Source organism: Prionailurus viverrinus, chromosome F1 (genome assembly GCF_022837055.1).
Source record: "Prionailurus viverrinus isolate Anna chromosome F1, UM_Priviv_1.0, whole genome shotgun sequence".
NCBI classification, from domain to species: domain Eukaryota; kingdom Metazoa; phylum Chordata; class Mammalia; order Carnivora; family Felidae; genus Prionailurus; species Prionailurus viverrinus.
In genome coordinates this window covers 25230643-25242730 of record NC_062577.1, presented here as the reverse complement: position 1 = coordinate 25242730, position 12088 = coordinate 25230643, and the positions used below count along the sequence as shown (strand labels likewise).

The window sequence follows — 12088 nt, the reverse complement described above, 5'->3', positions numbered from 1 at the left end:
TTATGGGTGGGGAAGAGGCAGAGAGAGAGGGAGACAGAATCCCAAGCAGGCTCCATGCCATCAGTACAGAGCCCAATATGGGACTCAAACCCTGGAACCATGAGAGCATGACTTGAGCCAAAGTCAAGAGCCAGATGCTCAACTGACTGAGCCATCCAGGCACCCCAGCAATACAATACTGCCTCTTATTAAGTTGAGAGTAGGTGATGATATTAATGAACAACAAATAAATCAGGATTAAGTACAAGTGAAAGCAGAATTTAGTAATTAATTTGACATTGACTTAGTAATATGCATGGCCCTATTGTGCCCTGATAATTAAGAATAAATGCTTAGGGGCACCTGGGTGGCTGAGTTGGTTATGTGTCTGCTCAGGTCATGATCTCACAGTTCGCTAGTTCAAGCCCTACATCATGCTGGAGAGGAGCCTGCTTAGGATTCTCTCTCTCCCTCACTCTCTGCCCCTCCCCTGCTTGCTTGCATTCTTTCTCTCTCTCTCAAAAGTGAAAAAGTATAATAAAATTTAAAAAAAGCTTAATTGTTGTGAATAACTGGGAGAGGGTGATATTATGACTTAATCAACTATTCTAGGGTACATCGTATCTACATTTCCCACTTCTTAAAAGTTGAATGTGGGGATTGATTCCCAGAACTTTTTGGCTATGGTTCTATTTAATCCCCTAGGAGGGAAAGCAAAAAGCTGTCACAGGAAAGTTCTTTACTGGTTCAGATAAATAGTGAGAAAGTCACTCCTTAAGGGCTTTTTAACACCTAGAGAAGGTTTACAGGGGTGACTTCTGGTGGGGGTAGGGAGACAACTTTAAGGCAATATAGTTCAAAAACATTTTTTTTCTTAAGTTTATTTTTGAGAGAGATAGAGAGTGCAGGGAAGCGGCAAAGAGAGAGGGAGACAAAGAATCCGAAGCAGGCTCCAGGCTCTGAGCTGTCAGCACAGAGCCTGACATGGGGTTGAACCCATGAACTGTGAGATCATGACTTGAGCCGAAGTGGGACGCTTAACCAACTAAGCCCCCCAGGTGCCCTGCAGTATAGTTTAATTAAACAGTTTTCCTACCAGAGAATGGGAATTCTTGTTGGATTTGGGAGTGAGGTGTGAGAAGTGAGTGGAGATATGAAAGAAGTAATTTTGAGGGCCCCTGGGAGTAGGGTAGACTTGGCTGAAGTGTAACAGTGGATGCTCATTGAGCAACATAAGGATAATAAATTCTAAGGGAATGATGGAAAGCAGCACTAAGAAGTCAGGGAGATAACAGAACATTTTTGCCTCCTTAAAATTTTTTTTAATTGAAGTATAGCTGACACAATTATATTAGTCGCATGTATACTACACAGTGATTCAACAATTATATACATTACAAAATGCCTACGTCTTTCTTGTCTTTTCCAATATAGCCCCTACCTTGCTCCCTGCTCCCCTTTGCCTTGCCCTGCTCTTGAGGTTAAGGACAAGTAAGGGAAGAGAGCGAAGGCAGCTACAGTTAACAGGTTCCAATCCAAGTGATGCTGATGGGTGATCAGCATGACAATAGGAAGTTGTGCTCCAGAGTGTTCTGAATTGCCTGGCTACCACCAAAGGAATTTAGAAAGAACTGAACTGCCCATTACAGCTTTAGACTCATATCTACTTTGCCCACTTCCAATGTTAATCAGTAAAAGAGTGTGTGTGTGTGTTTACGCATTCACACGCATGTATGTGATGAGTTTACACATTCGTTTATTCATTTATGGTTTAAATGTGCAGTAATAGAAAAACAATTTCAGAAAGGGCTTAATCTATTATAATTTTGGACTTATGCATCCATCAAGCAAGGTTATTATTTTCCACAATTATCTATCTTTAGAAAGTGTAGTTCTCTTGCTATTTGTGCAGAACTTTCTTATTTAATCACCCTATTCATATATATTAAAGGCTAGTTTCTTTTAATTTCTAATTGGTTATCTTCACTAGGGAGGTGGAAACCATTTCTTTTAATCACTTTTACCAATGAATACTAAATGTGTATCTTCAGCCCAATTTCCAGTTAATTAATTAAAAATATTTATCGAGCTCCTATTATGTCCCAGTCACTGATCTAGGGACTAGAAACACGGAGACAAGCAAGACAGACAAAGTCCTTCATGTTATAAATCTTATATTCTACTGCCAGGAAAAGTAATAAGCAAGTAAGTATATTTAATAATAGGCAGAGATAAGTGCTCTGAAAAGATAAAGCAGAATAAGAATCTAGAGTGATATGGGGTGCTGTTTTAGATGGAGAGGACAAAAAAAGGCTCTATGAAAAGGTATGTTTACACAAAGAACTGGGGAAGATGCAAGGGTAACCCAAGCTGAACAAACCATAGCACCCATCATCCTCCTGGTCTGAAAAGCTAAGCCAAACCTATCCTATTTTTTCTCTCAGGATTTTAAAATATGGAACTAGGGGATGGAAGTATGTGTATAGAGAAGGTCCTTTCCTCTCCAAGCAAAAGAAAATGGTGTAGTGAAATGAGACAGACACAAAAGGACAAATACTGTATTATTTCATTTACACGAAGTACTCAGAGTAGCCAAATTCAATGGGACAGAAAAACAGAATAGTGGACACCAGGGGCTCAGGGAAGGAAGGAATGAGGAGTTATTGTTTAATGGGTACAGAGTTTCAATCTGCGATGGTGAAAAAGTTCTGGAGGTGGATGGTGGTGGTGGCTGCACGACAGTGTGAATGTGCTTAATGCCACTGAACTGTACACTTAAAAATGGTTATAACAGTTAATTTTATGTTGTATTTTACCAAAATATAAATAAAAGAAAGTTTTAAAGAAGCAACAGCAGAAGGTGTGAACCCAAACTGCAAGTGGAGACATTCTTCACTTCTTGGAGAAAACTTCTTCAGTAGGAAAAAAGTGAGTAAGTATTCACAGAGAGAAGTAGTGGTCAGAGATGGAGAGAAAATGAGTCTCTGAAATTCTGTTTCTTAGCTGTGTGTGTTTGGGCCCTTGGAGAATTACCTTGCTTTTTTTTTTTTTTTTTTAAAGCTCTGCTCTGCATTCAGAGGGATGCTTATTGTATTTTTTGCTGCACTGCTGGGTGTTTTACAGTGGGAAAAATTTTCAGATTATTTAGTCTGGAATCTGGGGGAAAAGGAAATCCCTTAACCTTTAAGACTCAGTTCACTTTCTTCAGGAAACCTCCCCAACTCCTCTTTTTCTACACTGGGCAGATCATACACACTTACCTGTCTCTTCCACTAAGACTGTAAACTTCTTGCAGACAAGTACTATGTCTTTTACCCAGTGCCCATCACAGTTATCTTGCATATAGTGTATGCTCAATAAATGTTCTTGAAATGGGGGAATGAATACATTAATCTTTCCTCATTGGTTTATTTTTTAATTTCTTGATGTACCTTTTTTCTTTTACCTGAATTAAAAACAAAAGTTCCCACATAATTCCTATAGTATGGAATATAATACCAAATAAAGTAATGTAATGAGGGACTAAACAATGATGAACAGGAGACTGAGTTTATAGTTAACTAAGGGCTAAATGATTACTATATTCAGTATGACTTCCAGATTCCTTTTCTTCTATAGGTGCACACAACAAACTGGTCCCTCATGAATTTATACAGATTATTTCTCTCCCCACATGTATTCTGCACTTATCCTTTCTTACTTTGTTTTAATCACGTCTCCATTTTATTAGTAATTATTTCTTTAAGAACTTAGTTTTCTTCTATCTCCAGACTGGGCACTCTATCAAATACAAGAAATATATTTAATTTTACCAAATGAAGTATTGATGAAAATATTAAATATTTTGCTTAGAACTGATATATAGGAAACTTTATTTTATCCCTTAACATTAAACCACTGATAACATTACTATTTCCTGTGCATAAAACTCTGTGGCCAAGTCCTGAGTTTTTCCCTACTGCTAGAAGCATTTTATCAAACTTAATCAAGAGCCATATTTCTAAGTCAAGATACACATATTTTATAGCTAACATCATATCCAATGGTGAAAAACTGAGAATTTTTCTTCTAAGATCAGGAATAAGACAAGGATGTCCACTCCCACCATGTTATTCGACTTAATACTAGAAGTCCTAGCTGTAGCAATGAGGCAATAAAAAGAAATAAAAGGCATCCAAATTGGTAAGGAAAAAGTGAAGCTGTCACTATTTGCAAATGACATAATACTATATATAGAAAACCCTAAAGACTCCACCAAAAACGATTAGAACTGATAAATGAATTCAGTAAAGTTGCAGGATATAAAATTAATATACACAAACCTGTTACATTTCTATACAATAGTAATGAAGTAACAGAAAGAGAAATTAAGAAAACAATCCCATTTATAATTGTACCAAAAAGAATAAAAATACCTAGTAATAAACTTAACCTTATGAGGTGAAAGACTTATACTGTGAAAACCATAAAACACTGATGCAAGAAATTGAAGACGACATGAACAAACAGAAAGATATTCCATGGTTCGTGGATTAAAAGAACCAATATTGTTAAAATGTCCATCCTACCCAAAGCAATCTACAGATTCAATGCAATCCTTACCAAAATACCGACAGCATTTTTCACAGAATGAGAACAAATCATCCTAAAATTTGTATGGAACCACAAAAGAGCCTCAAGAGCCAAGGTTATCTTGGGAAAGAAGAACAAAGCTGGAGGTAACACAATCCCAGATTTCAACATATACTGCAAAGCTGTAGGAATCAAAACAGTATGATACTGGCACAAAAACTGACACATAGATCAGCAGAACAGAATAGAGAGCCCAGACATAAACCAATGCTTATATGATCAATTAATCTACGACAAAGGAGACAAGAATATGCAATGGGGACAAGACAGTCTTTTTAAAAAAATTTTATTACATTTATTTATTTTTGAGAGACATAATGAGGCAAAGTGAGAATGGGGGAGGGGAAGGGAGAGAGGGAGACACAGAATCTGAAACAGGCTCTAGGCTCTGAGCTGTCAGCACACAGCCTGACGCAGGGCTTGAACCCACAAACCGTGAGATCGTGACTGGAGCCAAAGTCAGACGCCTAACTGACTGAGCCACCCAGGAGCCCCGGAAAAAGACAGTCTTTAACAAATGGTGCTGGGAAAACTGGACAGCTACATGCAAAAGAATGTAACTGGACCACACAAAAATAAACTCAAAATGGGTTAAAGACCTAAGTGTGAGACCTGAAACCATAAAACTAGAAGAAAACACAGGCAGTAATTTCTCTGACATCAGCCTTAGTGACATTTTTCTAGATTTGTCTCTTCAAGTAAGGGAAACAAGGGCAAAAATAAACTATTGGGACTACATCAAAATAAAAAGCTTCTGCACAGCAAAGGAAACCATCAACAAAAATCAAGTGGCAACCTACTGAATAGGAGAAAATATTGCAAATGATACATTCAATAAGGGGTTACTATCCAAAATATAAAGTTATGAAATGAGTTAAGACAGAAATAAAAGGCACAGCATGGGGAATATAGTCAATGACATCGTTGTAGCATTGTAGGTGACTGACAGATGGTAGCTATGCTTGTGGGGAGCACAGCGTAACATACAGAGAAGCTGAATCACTAGGTTGTATACCTGAAACTAATGTAACATTGTGCATCAATTATACTAAAAACAACAACAAAAACAAAGAAAAACAAACCTTTGTTGGAAAATAAGAGTGGTATTTTTTTTAAAAAAAGAACTTCTATAACTCTATCCCCCTCAAATAATCTGATTAAAATGGGTAGAGGACTTGATTAGACATTTTCCCAAAGACATTAAGATAGCCAACAGACACATGAAAAGATGCTCAACATCACTCATCATCAGGAAAATGCAAATCAAAACCATAAGAGATCATCTTACACCTGTCAGAATGGCTAGAATCAAAAAGACAAGAAATAACAAGCGTTGATAAGGATGTGGAGAAAAAGGAACCCTCATGCACTGTTGGTGGGAATGTAAATTGGTGCAGCCACTGTGGAAACCAGAATAGAGCTTCCTCAAAAAATTAAAAATAGAAATACCATATGATCCAGTAATACCACTTTTGGGTATTTAGCCAAAGAAAATGAAAACACTAATTTGAAAAGATATATGCACCTTTATGTTTATTGCAACATTCACAGAAGCCAAGATAGGGAAGCAACTCATGTATCCACTGATAGATAATGAAGATGTGGTATATACATACATACATACATACATACATACATACATACACACACACATACATACCTTTCTCATCGCCACATAGTATTCCATTGTGTATATAAACCACAATTTCTTTATCCATTCATCAGTTGATGGACAGTAAGGCTCTTTCCATAATTTGGCTATTGTTGAGAGTGCTGCTATAAACACTGGGGTACAAGTGCCCCTGTGCATCAGCACTCCTGTAACCCTTGGGTAAATTCCTACCAGTGCTACTGTTGGGTCATAGGGTAGATCTATTTTTAATTTTTTGAGAAACCTCCAAGCTGTTTTCCAGAGCAGCTGCACCAGTTTGCATTCCCACCAACAGTGCAAGAGGGTTCCTGTTTCTCCACATCCTCTCCAGCATCTATAGTTTCCTGATTTGTTCATTTGGGCCACTCTGACTGGCGTGAGGTGATATCTGAGTGTGGTTTTGATTTGTATTTCCCTGATGAGGAGCGACGTTGAGCATCTTTTCATGTGCCTGTTGGCCATCTGATGTCTTCTTTAGAGAAGTGTCTATTCATGCTTTCTGCCCATTTGTTCACTGGATTATTTGTTTTTCGGGTGTGGAGTTTGGTGAGTTCTTTATAGATTTTGGATACTAGCCCTTTGTCTGATATGTCATTTGCAAATATCTTTTCCCATTCCGTTGGCTGCCTTATAATTGACATCTTTAGCCTCACCATGTTACTAGGGAACTTAGACATTTTTACCTAAGGCCAGCTTTTCATACAGCAGGGGAAACTGTAGTAGACATTATCATATGGTATTAAACATATATCCAGAATGCCCATCAAGAAATTTAATTTGAAATACTTTTTGGATCTCAAAGGACTTTGCCAACTCTTAATTATGTCACTTTGATCATTAGAGCTTCTTTCAGGGCATGTGTTTCCTCTTCCTATTTTTATTTTCTTTTTGCCTAAATTCTTCGACTACCTAGGTGAACTGGGCTACAATATTGCATTTTACTATATCTGATTGTTTAAATCAGGACGGCCTGATAGAATAATACTACATAATGCTAAAACAGTACTAATAACACTAAATAAGGTCTGTATGGAAGAAAAAATGCATGAGCATACTCAAGAAAATGGTGGCCTAGCAATTCCACTTCTGGGAATGTATCCCTTAAGAAACATGGTCCCATCCTCAAGTGTTCATGTTAATAAATGGTATGTCATTTGGGTGAACTATTCATCTAGCTTCCCAAGCCAGGAATGGGAGTTCCACCCCTGACTTCTCTTTTCCTCATCCTCTAGATCTAATCAACCAGCAGCCCATTCTGGTTCTACTTCCAAAATAGACACCTTCATTTCTCTTCGTCCTCATTGCCTCCCCCTATTACGCACCATAATGTTAAAATCCTAACTCCCATTACCTCAGACTGTGACCTTATTTGGAAAAAGACAGGAGTTATGCATCTATAAAGCAAGGAATCCCAAGGGCTGCCAGCAAACACCAGAAGCTCGGAGAGGCATGGTGAGGTTCTCCCCTACTGGTTTCAGAAGAAAAATGGCCCTACTAACAATAAATACCTTTTTTTTTAAGCAACCTAGTATGTAGCACTTTGTTATGGCAGTTCTACAAACTAATACTCCACACCTCAGTACAACCCTTCATCACTGCTTACTTGGCCTGATGCAATGCCTTTACATATGTGTCCCCACCCCCCCACTGCTGGCCCACTCCAGTGTATTCTTTACATAGCAGTGAGTGAACTCTTCAAAAGTTAAATTAGATCACATCACTACCTCGGTTTAATATCCTTCAACGGCTTTCCATCACTCTTAGAATAAAGTACAAAAAGTACTCTTACCATAACTTGGGACAGCAGATCTTAAACTTTTTGGTCTGAAGGCCCTTGTATAGTAAGTCTTCAAAATTACTGAGGGCCTTAAAGAGCTTCTGTTTAGGTGGTTTATATCTATCAATATTTACCATATTAGAAACTAAAGTTGAGAAATTTAAAAATCATTATCTGTTATAATAAGTAACTTAATTTTTTAAATGCAAATACAGTTTCCAAAAGAAAGGAAAACACTGAGAAGAGTGACATTATTTTACATTTTTGCAAATGTCTTTAATGCCTAAGTAGAAAATAACTGGATATTCATCTCCTATTCAGCATTCAGTCTGTTGTGATACCATGTCATGTGGCCTCTGGAAAATGCCACTGCTTGCTCCTGAGTGAACGAGTGCAAAAAAGGGCAAACAGTGTCGTTAGGAAAATAGTGCTGACTTTATGGACCCCTTGAAAAGACCAGAAGGACTTCCAGGGGTTCCCATTCCATACTTTGAGAACCACTGGACCTAGGAAACCCTGCCTAACTTTCTAATCTGATCTCCTAAAACGCTGTTCCTTCTGCTCTCCACATAGCTGGATCCTTCCTCATCCTTCAAGTCCCAGCCTCTCTCTCATCCATGTAGAGAAAGTCCTCCCTCACTGCTTGCCTCAGAGAGGTCACCTCCTGTTGCTTTTCTTCAGTTCAATCCCCTGGTTGTTTCTTTCATAACACTTTCTACAATTTATAGTTTAAAAACGTATTTCTCTGTCATCTTCATTTGATTATGAGCTCCACAAGGGTAGGTCCCTTGTCTTTTTTTTTTTTTTTACCGTTTATTTATTTTTGAGACAGAGCATGAAAGGGGGAGGGTCAGAGAGAGAGGGAGACACAGAATCTGAAACAGAATCCAGGTTCTGAGCTGTCAGCACAGAGCCTGATGCGGGGCTCGAACTCACGGACCGTGAGATCGTGACCTGAGCCGAAGTCGGACGCTCAACCGACTGAGCCACCCAGGCGCCCCTTTGTCTGACTTTTTGACTGTTACACACCTAGTACCTAGCACAGTATCTGGCACACAGTAAACACTCAAACATTTCACTGAGTGAAAGAAAAAATGAATCATGGATTTGTACACATGTTTATATGCCAAGGATGCTAATGCTTACATTCATTCATTAACAGATATTTTCTGAGCACTTACTATGTGCCAGGCACTGTTCTCAGTGCAGTAAATAAAAACAGACAAAAATCTCCATCCTAGTTTTGGAGGAGAGGAGCACAGAAAATAAATGAAGGAAGTAAAATACACAATATGTTAGATGATAATACATGATGTAGAGAAAAAATAAAGCAGGAAGGGACAGGGAACACTGGAGGCAGGTACAATGGGTTTCAGCTTAAAATAACGTAGTCAACACACGCCTTACTAAAAAAATTACTGGGGGTGAAAAACTTGAAAATGATGAGGGAACAAGCTCTGTGACTTTCGGCGGTGGGGGGGGGGAGCAATAGAGGGAGTAAGATGAGCAAGGCTCTGAAATGGTCATGTGCTGGCATGTTTCAGGAACTAAAAAGGGGCCAGTGTGTGACAGCAGCAGAGTGAGCAAGTTAGAGCAGTAATAGGAAATGAGGTGTGAGAGGTAACAGAGGGCCATAGGGCACAGGGCCTTGTAGGCTTTTATTCTGAGTTTAGTAAAAGATCACTGGAAGGTTTTAAGCAGGAGTAACTTGACTTCATTTATGGGTTAAGAGGATCACCCTGACCACTAGGCTGAGAAGAGACTAAGGGAAAGTGGAAAACCACCCAGGGAGCTTATTTTAACCATCTGTGTAAGAAATGAGAAGACTTGGGCCAAAGGGTTAGCAGAAGGCGAGGTGAGAAGTGATCAGATTCTGTTCATATTATGAAGGTAGAAGGGATAGGATTTGCTGATAGATTGGTTATTAGTGTAAGAAAAGAAAGAAGTTAAGGATTCCACCAAGAATTTGGCCTCAGAAGCAAGGATATCATTGCCATTAACTAAGATGAGAAGGACTGGAGCCAAGGAGGTTTCGGGAGTCTGGTTTTGGACAGGTTAAGTATGGGATGTCTATCAGACATCCAAGGAGAAATGTCAAGTTGGCAGTTAGAATATGGGTCTGAAGTTCAGGAGAGAGGTACAGAATAGAAATATAAATCTGAGATTTGTGAGCATATATTTAAAGCCCAGAGAATGGATGAGATCACCAAAGAATTGTGCAAAGAGAAAAGGTTGAGCTCTCAGGCATCCCAAGACAAGAGGATAGCAAAAGAGGCAACCAAAGGAACTGAGAAGGGACTACTGAAGAGGAAAGAACCCACGGAATTGAGAAAGCCAATAAGGTAGTAAGAAAACCAGAGGAGCGTAATGTTCTGAAACAGAAGAGAATAAAGTATTTCGAGAAGGAGTAATTATGCCAAATGCGGCTAAATAGTTCAGGTAAAGTAACAACTGAAAAGTGATCCCTAGAGTTGGCAAAGTGGAAGTTAGTGGTTTTCCTGATAAGAACTGGAAGAATAGTGGAAATGGACACCTCATTCAAGTGGGTCCAAGAACTAATGGGAAAGGAGGGATGAGAACACAAAAAACTCTTCCACGGAATTTTGCCATAAAGAGGAGGAGTGAAATGGGGCAGTAGTTGGGACAGTTAAATGGGGCAGAGATAGCACCAATTCTTATAAAGAAGAGAAAGAAAACTGACCATGCATAAAAGGATATGTATGTGGACTAAGATCCCTGAGTAGGATGGGATGATATATAAGCAGAGGGGCTGGCTTTTGGGGCACAGGTAGTTCATACACACTCATAGGAGGGAAGGGGGTCTATAAGCACAGATGCAGAGAGGTGGGTAGATGTGATGGTAAGAACTTGTGGCAGTTTTTTAAAAATGACTCTTGCTTCCTCAGTTAAGTGGGAAGAAAAGTCATTAGCAGAGAATGAAGCTGAAGAAGGAGGTGTCTGGATTTTGAGGAGAGAAGAGGAAGTATGAAAGTGTTATCTCACAGGGCAGGAGACTTCATGAAGTAAGGAAAGGTAGTGTAAGTGCTGGGCAGCACTAAGGGCTGGCACTCAAATGGGCGGCACTTGAGATTAATGGTCACAACTCTGAAGTGAGCACAGTTGTGTAAACACGTGGCATGTTTAGCTGCGTAGGTGCAGACAAGGAAGGGTAGGAGAATTAAGCACCTATTTTCTGAAAGCCTATATATGAGGGCCACAATGATAAATAAACCGGCTGTGTCTTTGTGCTCATGGAGCTTATAATCTAGCTAACATACTGCAAAAGAGAACAACACAAGCATCTCACCAGTGGCATGGCTATAGTAGGATACACCTGTGTGACAGAATACCAGGCAGCCATCAGAAATTATGTTAAATTACATATCTATGGAAAAGAGAAGATATATGTGATAAATACATAAAATAGGTTATAAAACTATGTACACAATGATCCCCTCCTTTTTTTTAAATCTTTTAAATGTTTATTTATATTTGAGAGACAGATTGGGAGCAGGGGAGGGGAAGAGAGAGACACACACACAGAATCCAAAGCATGCTCTAGGCTCTCTCTGAGCTGTTAGCACAGAGCCCGATGCGGGGCTCAAACTCATGAGATGTGAGATCATGACTGGAGCCGAAGTCAGGCCCTTAACCGACTAAGCCACCCAGGTACCCCCATTTTTTGTTTTTAAAGTGTGTTACCTACCTACAGAAAAAAGATAAGGAAAACATCAAATGTGATAAGGGGTTACCTCAAGGCTGAGATTAAAGATGACTAAAATCTTTTTCTTTATATCTATTATTTGTACTTTTACAAAATGTCTTAATATTATTATTAATTTTTTAACAAGAAAAAGTTACTATTCCTTTGTATTTTCTCTGAATCTGAATACTATGTATATATTTACATTTATTTTTCAGTGATTCTAATTATTACTTAGGTCTTTGCAATAAAAACTGATCAAACCAATTAGAATCATGACTACTTGTAAATGGCTCTTCACAATTACAAGCATGATAGGGTTACCTCCCGCACATTTCTCGTTTGC

At 38.8% G+C, this 12088-nt stretch overlaps 1 protein-coding gene across 4 annotated transcripts in view; it reads right to left on the bottom strand.

Moving 5' to 3' along the window:
* Positions 1 to 12088, bottom strand: part of ACBD6 (acyl-CoA binding domain containing 6) — a 202739-nt gene that overhangs the window by 25369 nt on the left and 165282 nt on the right. The window lies entirely within an intron of this gene.